Source organism: Typopeltis vanoorti, chromosome 5 (genome assembly GCF_054136105.1).
Source record: "Typopeltis vanoorti isolate ZY-2024b chromosome 5, IOZ_Tvanoo_1.0, whole genome shotgun sequence".
Classification (NCBI taxonomy): Eukaryota; Metazoa; Arthropoda; class Arachnida; order Uropygi; family Thelyphonidae; genus Typopeltis; species Typopeltis vanoorti.
The window spans coordinates 137,895,528-137,906,802 of record NC_143553.1 but is presented as its reverse complement, the minus strand read 5'-3'; the positions used below and the strand labels follow the sequence as shown (position 1 = coordinate 137,906,802).

At 34.3% G+C, this 11,275-nt stretch overlaps 1 protein-coding gene across 1 annotated transcript in view; it reads left to right on the top strand.

Moving 5' to 3' along the window:
• Positions 1-260: 260 nt before the first annotated feature.
• RpLP0 (ribosomal protein LP0) overlaps positions 261-11,275 on the top strand; it is a 62,662-nt gene continuing 51,647 nt past the window's right edge. Inside the window, exon 1 of the mRNA XM_090392771.1 lies at positions 261-310. The gene's annotated coding sequence lies outside the window, so the exon portion shown is untranslated. The remainder of the gene's footprint in view (positions 311-11,275) is intronic.

Here is an 11,275-nt window from a genome sequence, read left to right as displayed (position 1 = left end):
AGGTACCCATAGTTTCCAGATCCGTAATTTCATATGATATCTTTTTTACTTGTTTAATATTTCTTAAGCAATTGATATTTTTGAAATATCAATTGTTTAAGAAATAATTTGATAATTGATATTTTATTTCCCATAATTAAATTTTGAAATAAAAGAACATTTTGATTTCAAAAATCCTTTCCTTTTAAATAGGTAAGACATAAATAAATAATAAATAATATCATGTAAAAAGGAGGTAAGAAATCGGAAATTACTGGTTCGAGATTACTCTCAGAGCCTTTCAGTATTTCCAAGTGGTGACGTTTTTTTGGTATGTTTATATATTTTCGTAATATAATTAAAATCTTTTTCATCATGTTGTAGTATTTTTTAATGGAATTAGTTATTAAACAAGCTATAGTTCTTAGTGGTTTTGGATAAAATATTTTATTAAATGTGTTACCTGAAAATAAATTGTGAAATATTTGTTACGCTGTGAAAAGGCACTTTTTCATATTTGGAGTAACTGTATACGAAAATCGCTTTTTTTAAAAAAAAAAAATTACTTCGCTTGGTCTTTTATCTTAAATATAACTGAACTTGTTTGAAGTTTTTCTTTAGTAAAGAAGAATTCTTAGTAAGAAATGAACTTTATCCGATTCCACGTATAAGAGCATGATTTCCATGTGTTAATAGAACCGTTCATAGTATATCTAAGAAGTGGCTTATATTTGTTAAGAGGCTACAGAAACTTTCGGAATAATCTTGGTGGATCGATAAATTTCACTGGAACTGCTTTTGGTTCTTACAAAACTTAAAACTTTTTTTATTTTTTTGACGAGATGTAGTTAGTGTATTAAGAAGCAGGAGGCGTGGGAAAAAAAAGTAATTATTATTATTATTATGGGTTACTCCATGGAGTCCCTAGACTCATGAGTGAGGCCCTAAACATCATGTCAAGCACAATCCAACATTTGTGCAATAATTATCATACTTTGCTTTGAACTCATTCAGTCATGGCAGCCTATTCCACTCATTCAACACTCCAAAAAAAAAAAAAAAAAAAAAAAAACCTAGTTCTTACATCTTTGCTAACTACACTCTTACTCAGTTTCCAAGGATAGCCCTCCTAGGTCTCTCACTACTAAACCTGTTTTGAAAACTTTCCTCTGCATTAATTTTGTAAAAAACCCTTCAGTAATTTGTATGTCTCAATCATATCAACTCTCTTTCGCCTGTCAACAAATCTTGAGCATGTTCCTGCAAGGTTCTTTCCACAGATAATTTGCTTCTGGATCCTCTCCACCTCTTCTTTGTCACCAAGAAACCTTGTTGACCAGATCTGCACGTGGTAGTCAAAATGGGGTTTTATCAAGGTTCGATAAAGAGGAATAATAACCTGCTTGTCTCTGCTCATCAAAGCATTTTTCAGTAACCAAATAATCTGATGAGCTGCTTTATCCGTTTTTGGAATATGCTCTCTAAACTTTAATTCCGTCTACTAACGCTTTCATATCTCTTTGTTAATTTCCTGTAGTATAGTTTCATCAGTGTAGTATACAGCTGGTAATATTTTCAGTCCAAATTATAAAGTTAGTATGTGCATAAAAGTAAGATTTCAATATTTGTACAACAATGAAATGTATTTTTTATTTTTATTTATTTTTATTATTTTTTTTTTTTACAGTTAAGCTTGTTGAAAAGTAATTTTAGTATATACCAGAATTTTGTTTCTGTTGCTTTGCTCTCTATAGGCCATGCACGATTCATGGCTAACCTCTGTCTACATCACCCCCCCCCCCCTTTGCTGGATGTGTGCAATGAAAAGATTTGAAGAAATGTGCACTGATGACATTTACAGAGCTTTTGATTGTGTCTGGCATTGAGGCCAGCTAAGCAAGATGTCATCCTTTGATCTACCTGTCACCCTCTAATTGGGTAGAAGGTGGCAGGTTGATCAGCTTTCTCTCTTGTCATTCGGTGCATGTCATTATTATTATTCTTTTACACCTCCAGGGAGTCCAAGGACTCATCGAGGGAGGGCCACCTGCTCTACAACTTTGTCTCCACTACTCAATCCACCAACTGACCGCAACTACACCAACGCCATCTACCGCCGACCACCACCACTAGTTTGATGGATGGCTTTGTCTTTTCAAGCTTTGCCACCAATACAAGTGTGTCAGGATCCCATCTTTCACCTATCATCTTTCTCCTATATGTTAATGGCCAACTTTCAATCCCCGCTAATCCAATTCACAGCTTTGATGGCACACTCCATTTATCTCAGTCATTTGATAAACTATGCAGTACTCAGATGTCTAAGCTTCAAGATCATCTTTGACTGGTATCAATGGAGTGAGAATAGCCTGATCACCTTCATTGTAAGTCTTGCCTTTTCTCTCACAAAACGGATCTTGTTCACTGTTCTTGCTCTGAGTAATGCACAAATCACCAAACAGGATCAGCTCCTTCTCCTTGGATTGATATTTATCTCTAATAGCTTTGCATAATCACTAGTTCTTTAGATACTGAGGAAGTTATTCAACATCCTTTTCCTCTCACGATACTATTTTTATCCATCTGGCAAACCTACACAAATCCCAAATCCGCTCATCCTTAGAATACTGCTCGCATTTGAGGTAGTACACCTAAAAGCTCCCTTAGAATTGTTCATGCTGTCCAGAGGAGAGCAATATGGCTCATATATGAAGTGAGTTTCTGTTAGATTCACTTTAACGTACCTCATAGATGCCATTTCAGCAGTATGTCTATTCTTATAGGCATTTCTGTGGCCAGTGAACTAACAACTATCATTCCTTTTTCCATTCTTATAGATAAGCTTATATGTTGGTAACACATGACTTATTTCAGGAAATTGCACCGTATACTAGAATATTAATTAAAAGAAACTTCAATAAATACTTCCTATATTTCGGCAATGTCACATCATCATCTTCATGGGAACAAAACTATGACATGTGCATGCAGGCACTCCCTTAGCAGGCTATATTGGGTTGTCTTGGCTGTTGTGCTGAAGTTCTCATGATGCAAGCATCCCAAATTTGGGGCAGTCTCATGCACCCAAATTTGTTGAGGTTTGGAAAGTTTTTTTAGAGCTGAGCCGATTCCATGAATAAACTTTTGTATTTAAATTTGCTGCTGTGTAGTAATGTGGCTTGCAGCATATTCTGTGGTGGGTGTCCAGAGCATGGTCTTGCAAGCCCAGAGTGGCTGTATTGGTGAAACCAGATATAATCTTTGTGTTCCGATATCCTAACATTTGCTGTCCTGCCTATTTGGCCGAAGTAGGACAGTTTACAGCTGCAAGGGACCTAAGTTGGTCTAAGGAAAGTGGCTGGTCTTAGGTGGTGGGATGCTAATTTCTTATGTGGTTTGTAACAAGAAGTCAGGTCATATTTTTTTAGAATTTTGGTTAACTTTTCAGAAGTTCTCTGGATATAAGGAATGGTGATGAATTTAGTGTAATCTTTGTTATGAAGGGGAGGGGGGGGGTTGTGGTTAACTGGTTTGAATATTTTTGGGGGATTGTAGCCATTGGCTAAGAACGTGTTGACAATGTGCTGCTTTAGTTCAATATTTAGGGAATTGTCATCTGAACAGATTAATTTTGCCCTGTTATATAGGGTTTTTATAACCGCATATTGTTATGGGCGGGGAGGATTGCTGGTGAATGTATCTGCCTGTATGGGTGAGGTAATGACCGTGACATTGCCGAAAGATAGGAAGTATTTAAGTTTCTTTTAATTAATATTCCAGCATACATTATAATTTCCTGAAATAATTTAATAGCCTTCTTTTTTCCACTTTCTGTTGGGCATGCGAAATGAAGACTTGCAGTTGCTCAGCATCCATTTTTAAGAAAAATATAAACTTCATTCCTGACTCTGATTTGTACCTATGCACATATGACACTGATTAGCATATAAGTTCTTATAACTTTTGCATGTGGGATCAGTATTAAAAAAAAAAAACTTACCTCATGTATGGGACTGATTACAAAAAAATGTAAGGGAGCACATTGCATTAATCACTGAGAGGTAACAATCCAACTAGAATCAGATATCGTGACACTAAGCATAGAAGTTTTGGGCAGAAAGAAATGTTTTGCATTAGTACCATATTGATCATACCAAATGTTGAGTTTATTATATGTAGATCTCTGATTATATAATATTATTTGGTACTGTCATCTTCCAGGATCAGTAGTTTTAAAACATCCTAAAAAATACTATAGGCTATAGTGTAAAACAAACTTCAGAATTATAATATGGGGAGAAAAGTGTTTATAATAGTAAACTTCAGTAGTCTTCCAGTTTGTAGTTAAGTATAATTTATTAGTAGAGAAGACAAGACGAGTTATTATACTATTGCATACGTTAAGATCCTGCGTGCTTCTATTTTTTTTGAAAGCCATATTGCATTTCATCCAGTGTATCCTCTATTTGGTTCCTAAGCCTCTCTTCTAAAATACGGGCATATAATTTTTCTGGAACGCTTAAAAGCAAAATTCCTCTATGGTTTTCACATTTGCAATTGTCTCCTTTTTTAAATATAGGGATTATTATAGTTATTTCCCAGTCTTTGGGAATAATTTTCTTTTTCCATACAACATCGAATAAGTGTTAAAGAAATTTGATGGCTTTCGTTCCTAAATTTTTTACCATTTCTGGTGTTATTTGGTCATGGCCTGCTGATTTGCCCAGTTTTATTTTATTCATTCTGCTAACAGTTCATTTGCATGAATTTCTTCACTCTGATCTTCTGTTTTGCTTGTGTGTCTTGCTCTTAGGGTTCTATTTTTTCCATGTCCTGCATCTTCCAATAATTCTTGAAAGTACTGTTCCCATCTTTCCATGATGTCTTTGGAATTTGTGAGTAACTTTCCATCCTTATTTTTGATAAACCTTATGGGGCATTCTTTCTCTGACCTCATTCTTCTTAAAACATTATAGAAGTGTTTTTGGTTTCCTTTAAAATTTTGTTCTAAAGTATGTCCGAAGTCTTCCCAGCATTTTCTTTCCTCTTCTTTCACTAAGGTATTAACTTTATTTCTTTGGTTGTTGTATAGTTCTCTATCAACTTGCAGCTTTGATGTTATATCTCTCTTCCATAATTGCTTTTTCTTTTTAATTTCTTCTTTTAGTTCTTTAGTCCACCAGAGTGTTTTATGTTTCTTCTGTTTATTATTTAATGATACACCACAAATTTCTTTGCTTGTTTCTAGAAGAAATGTTTTGAACCTGTACTATAGGTGTTCTACATCTTGGTCTTCATATATCTCTTTTTCTACTTCTTTCATCTTCTCTTCTATTTTACTTTTATATATTCAATGGCTGTTTCTTCTTTCTTTAGTTTGTAGTTCTTTATCTTAATTTATTTCCTTGCTACTTTTTCTACATTTTTCAACTTTTATTTTATGGATTGTTTCCAATAATAATAAGTAGTGGTCACTGCCTATTTCAGGACCTCTGTAGACTCTTGCATTTTTTATATACTTCCAGTATGATCTGCGTATGATGGCATAGTCGATTATAGATTTTTCGTTTCTATTGGGCACTTCCCTGGTAAACTTATGAATTTCTTTATGCTTGAACATAGTATTCGCTATTACTAAATTATTTGTAAGGCAAAGAATTATTATTCTTTCTCCATTATTATTCCAGGTTATTTCTCCTTATGATCCCAACACTTGTTTCGTTTCTTCATCTACTTGATTCCCTACCTGGCCATTAAGTAGTATGATATGCCCTTGAACTTCTTCAATTGTTTTTTGTAAGAGTTCGAAGAATTCAACTTTAATTTCTTTATTGGCATTATCGTTTGGGCCATATGCAACAATTACAGTGAATACTTGGTTGTCTGATTTAAAATCTATAGTGATTGTCAACAACCTTTCATTTATTAGTTGCCATTTAGGAACATATTATTTGAGATCTAGTTTAATTATGCAAGCTACCCCTTTTTTTCCCCATTCTCTTGGGTTTATCCCTGAATAGAAAAGTATATACCCATCTTTCATTTTCTGGCAACTTTGACCTTTCTTTTTTGTTTCTGTGACTGTTAGCAAATCCAATCTTGATTTTTTAAATTCATCTATTAATTCGTTTTCTTTTCCATGTTCCGTATCTCATGTACCTTTTTCCTCACTTTATCATTAACCATTTAGGCAGTTTGGCTATCTCTTTGTTATTTCTTTTAATGAGTGAAATTTTAAGGTGTGCAGGGGATTAGCCTTCAGCAACTGAGTCTGGTGGTGGGGCTGCCACCTTCAAGGCCCCCAGACTGGCCTATTGGGGAAGTGCTATCCTGTTGGTCCACGGGAAGTATTTTATTTCCCTCCTACCCTCCATAGTAAACTATGACAAGCATTCCTCGATCCACCAGCAGGGGACGCGCCTGATGGGGGGTTACAGGTGTCCCCACATGGGCATCACTTGCCTTAGTAACCCATAATGGCAAAGCACATCTCCTTGCAGACATGTATAATGCTATGCATTATGGGAAGGGTCCATATCCAGACCAGTTTCACTCTTTGAGGTCTCATTAGTGGGAGCCAGACCCAGAGGTGAGATACCAAGGTTGAAGTAATGCAGAAGTCATATTTTCCTATATGAGTTGCCAAAAGGTGTCACACCTTATTATTAAAATACTCTGGATTAGAGATAGATATTGAAAGTTTTTCTCTTGGTTATATTGTAAATTAAAGATACCAAGAAATTATATACTTTGTTTAATCCGTTTTCCAAGTGTAAGCAAACAGTTTGTGCATATAAGATAATGGATTAAACTAAGTATATAATTTCTTGGTATCTTTAATTTATAATATAATCAAATGAAAAACTTTTAACAAAGTATAAATATTTTGGAAGGAAAGTTTGCTGAAGAACAAGCTGGATTCAGGTCAAATAGAACCTGTCAGGATCAGATTTTTAATTTAAAAAACAAAGATTTAGTAATATAAGAAGGATATGTATTTAATTGATCTGGAAAAGGCATAGCATATGAGAAGTTGCCAATGTTAATTGGAATTTACATTGTGCAATATGTAGTCTGTTTAGCTGTAAATCAGCAGTTTGAATTAAAGGAGGTAGGAAGATGGTTTGATGTGAAATCAGCTATGCAGCAAGGGTGTATATTCTCGACTATTATTCATTTGTATGGATCGCATTATGAAGGAAAGTAGTATTAAATCTAATATTAAAATTGGTGATGTTAATCTTAGCTCCTTACTTATTCAGATATTATACTTCTGAATAAATATAGTACAACTCTGCAAGATTCCCTGAATAAGTTGAATAACTGTTCTAATAAATTTGGTGTGAAAATCAGCAATAAAAAGACACAATGAAAATAGGTAGAAACATTGAAAACATCAACTGTATTCTGAATAGTGAACCTATAGAACAAGTAAAATATTTCAGCTACTTGATGATAAAATTTTTAGTAAAGATGGCAAATTAAATATGGAAATGGACAACAGAATTAGTAAAGCTGGTATCATAGGAAGTCAACTGAATAAATTTATATGGAATAAGAAAGAAATTAGTCGACACTAAGTTAGATATATAGAAGACCGTGTTCAAAACCAATTTTAACTTATGGATCTGAGAGCTAGGTTAGAAATAAAACTTGATCACAGATATGAGGATTCTGAGAAAGATTAGTGGAAGGAACAGATGGCATCAATAGCAGTATCAAAAAAAAAATGAGGATATTAGGAAAGAACTTGCCATTGTTAGTATACTTAATCTCGGGTGGTATGGCCACTTAAACAGAATGGGAGAAGAAAGATTAGTAAAACAAGGGCTCTTTTCCATTTATCAAGAAAAACAACCCAGAGGAAGACCAGAATGTAAGTGGATTGATACAGTAAAAAGTGCCTTAGAAAACAGAAATATATGATCTGATAATGTTGGAGTCTTGACAGATAACAGATTAATTTGGAGGAAAATTGTTGATTGGAATTGTCATAATGTCTTTTACACCTCCTGAGGGTAGATGTTATGAATTTCATAAATTTTCAACTTGAAATTTGAAATGTTTTGCCCTAGGTTGGACAACTTAAACTACGTTGTATGGTCAATTAAAAAGGCGAACCACTTTCCGATTATTTTGATTGATCCTTTTAGTTAGACAAAAATAGAAAGGCTACTGTGAATGTCAATTTCTTAACAAACAAATGTCATTGGACATTTTTTTTTTTCATATGATGAGCTGTTACCATTGCATTGAGGCAGATTTCTGAATGTTTGTTTCTAGAATAAAAATTAAAAACAAACAAAAAAAAAATAGAGCTCTAAGGAGCTATACAAGCTCATGCAGTGAAATTTATATCCATGCCTTGGTCAGGATTTAAGTCTTTTACTAGTTCATAAGGCTAGTCTTAGTATACTAAAGCAACATGAAGAAATATCTGCAGCATTGCAAAGAACAATATTAGAAATAAGAATGGCGATCACTGAAAATGTGTTAAAAACTTGAAAGTTTGTAGGAATCCTTAGTTTTCTCCCTTCACCTTTTGTTAATGTTCAGCTTAGCAGTCAAGATAATATTCTCTCTACCTCAGTTCTGTTGAACATATTTTCCCATGAAATATTCCCTGAACATGCAACCTGCAGTTCTTCAAAATGAATGTCAACAAACCTTACTTTGCTTTCAATCCTATCTGACACTCACAGCATTTATTTGCTGTAGCCATCTCATGTGTTGGAGTAAAAATCTATGTTGAATATTTTAGCATTGTCAGTTTGCTGCAGTACAGTTCCATCATATATTTAGTTTAATCCTTTATCCCAGGGGTCGGCAATGCAGCCCGTGGGTGCTGTGGTGCCCGCAGTGAATTTTTAGTGCATCCTCAGAGAAATTATTGTAAACTGCTTTGGAGCTCGCAGTGATAATTTTGCAGCATAGATTGCAGTATATATCTGAGAGATGCATTCATTACTAGTATGTGCTAAAATGCGAGAAGACATAAAGACAAAACACTGTAAATATAATACATGATGATACAAATTAAGTGAATATTGAATCCAACATTATTTCATAGCCGAAGATATAGAATCTACAAGAGTTTCATGCCAAATATATAGAAACTAAAAGTTTAGGCGGATGCAAGCATAAGTAGGGCCTTATGGGCAACTCGTAGTAAAGGTGGAGCAAGCTCCAGACCTCTTTTCATAGTATTTTCCATATAAAATACCATAAAAAATAAAAAATGAATACAAAAAATATAAATTCAGTAGGATTTAATGAGAAACCTGGCCTTGTACATCATCTAATTTTTTATAATCAATATATCAATCATAATGGCAAATGTATTTGTTTATTATGCAACAATAGTGTTGGTATTTCTAAAAAAAGTAATATAGAAAGACATTTCAAAACCATTCATGCTAATTGTAATTTTAAGTTTAATTATTTAAATCAGGAGAGTTGGCAATGCAGCACCCACGTGCGTCATGGCGCCTGCAGTATTGCGCCCTTCATATTAAAAAGGTTGCCGACCACTGCTTTATCCAAGTGTAAGCAAACAAAGTTTGTGCCTGAAGTATCTTCAGGACTGGGCAACTCGTGGCAAAGGTGGACAACCTTCACATCAGTTGCCTTAGTATCCCATAATTCAAAGCACATCTCTTGCAGACATGAGATCAGTATAGTAAGGAAGACAAGCTGACTATGAGTGGAGGTTAGTTGAGCAGGCTAAAGAAAATCCCAAAGTTATTTTTCACTGTGTGGTGAGAAAGGAAAAATGTGAATGGAAGGATAACTTTAACAAACAGAAGCAAACAAGGTAGTTGTTTTGTCTGCCATCCAGGTGAAATTACTGCATTGTTAGATGTAACATTGATGTTGAGAATATAGGTGTCTGATTGAAGCACGGTTTTGTGAAAGATAGGGCTTGTCCTTAAAAGTAATTTGCTTTTTATAACAAAGTGACAACTGAATTGGATAAAGGAAATGGCTACTCAGAGATACTGCTGGACTTCAGTTAGGTTTTCAGCAGGATATCACATGGAACCTTTACATAAATTGGAGCAAATAGGATTGGATATAAAGCAGGTGATATGAATAAAGTGGCTGATGGAGAGATATCAAACATTAATATATAGCAGAACCGAATCTGAGAGATGGGTCACTAGTGGTGTACTACAGAACTCTTGTATTTAATTTGTGCAAGTGTACAAGGGATTAACAACTCTCGTAGTTTAAATTATTTATATGAAGGCAATCTGCTTAGCTGTGACCATTGAGACTAAAATTTAGTGGATGGTGAAATGAGAGATGAATTTGATGTGCTCTCATCAACTGGAATTTAAGCACAACAATATTTGCAATCTGAAGAAACTGCATGCTAAGTTAGTGGTCGATAAATTTAATATAGTTGCAAATATGTATAATGTCAGAATTAGATAGTAGACCGTAATTGTTATTTTCTGTATAGAAGAAATAAACAGTTGTGTCCAAATTAGGAAATGATTTAAGATAAATATTTAGTAGTTTGGCCAATGATGCAAAACTGGGAAGAGTGATGGTTAATAAATATTATGGGCATGCCTGGCTGGTGTGTGCAATATACACAAGCGCCACAGAAGAAAAGGTGCCTAAAAGATGTCAAAAAATATGAGAAAACAGTTTAAACGAACAACGAATGGTACAGAATGGTACGTATAATTATGAATGCATCGTCTTCCTTTCTGGCCCCTTTAGATCTTCCTCCAAACGAACAAATAAATTCTGAAATTGTATCCTGGACCCAATTATATCACTGTAATTTTTGATTAAAATTTATGAAAATATACCTAAAATAGTTTCTCTTTATTTTTTGATGTATCATAAATCAACTTATGATAAATTGTTGAGTTCCGTGTAAAAAAAAATTGTATAAGCAGGACTAATCAGTAGGTAAAATTATACTGTAAAGTGGTTTTCATTTGTTTTTCATTTCCTGTTAATTTTATTGACACTTTATTCAAAAAAAACTTTTTTGGAAAGGCACCGAACATTAATTGCACACACGAGAAAAATACTAGCACCGGTGCTGATTATGGGTGCTATGGAGTCAGAAGACTCATTGTAGGAGGCCCACACTATTATTTACACAATGCTTATATCTCTGCTTAAAATCCATTGCTGTCAGAGCATTCATATCCACCTTTATTATTGCATGGGCACCTCCATGGAGTCCTAAGACTCATCATGGGAGACCCAAATCAATACTATCTGTGCCTCTCCTTGAAACCATTAACAGACAATGCAGTCACAACCGGCTCAA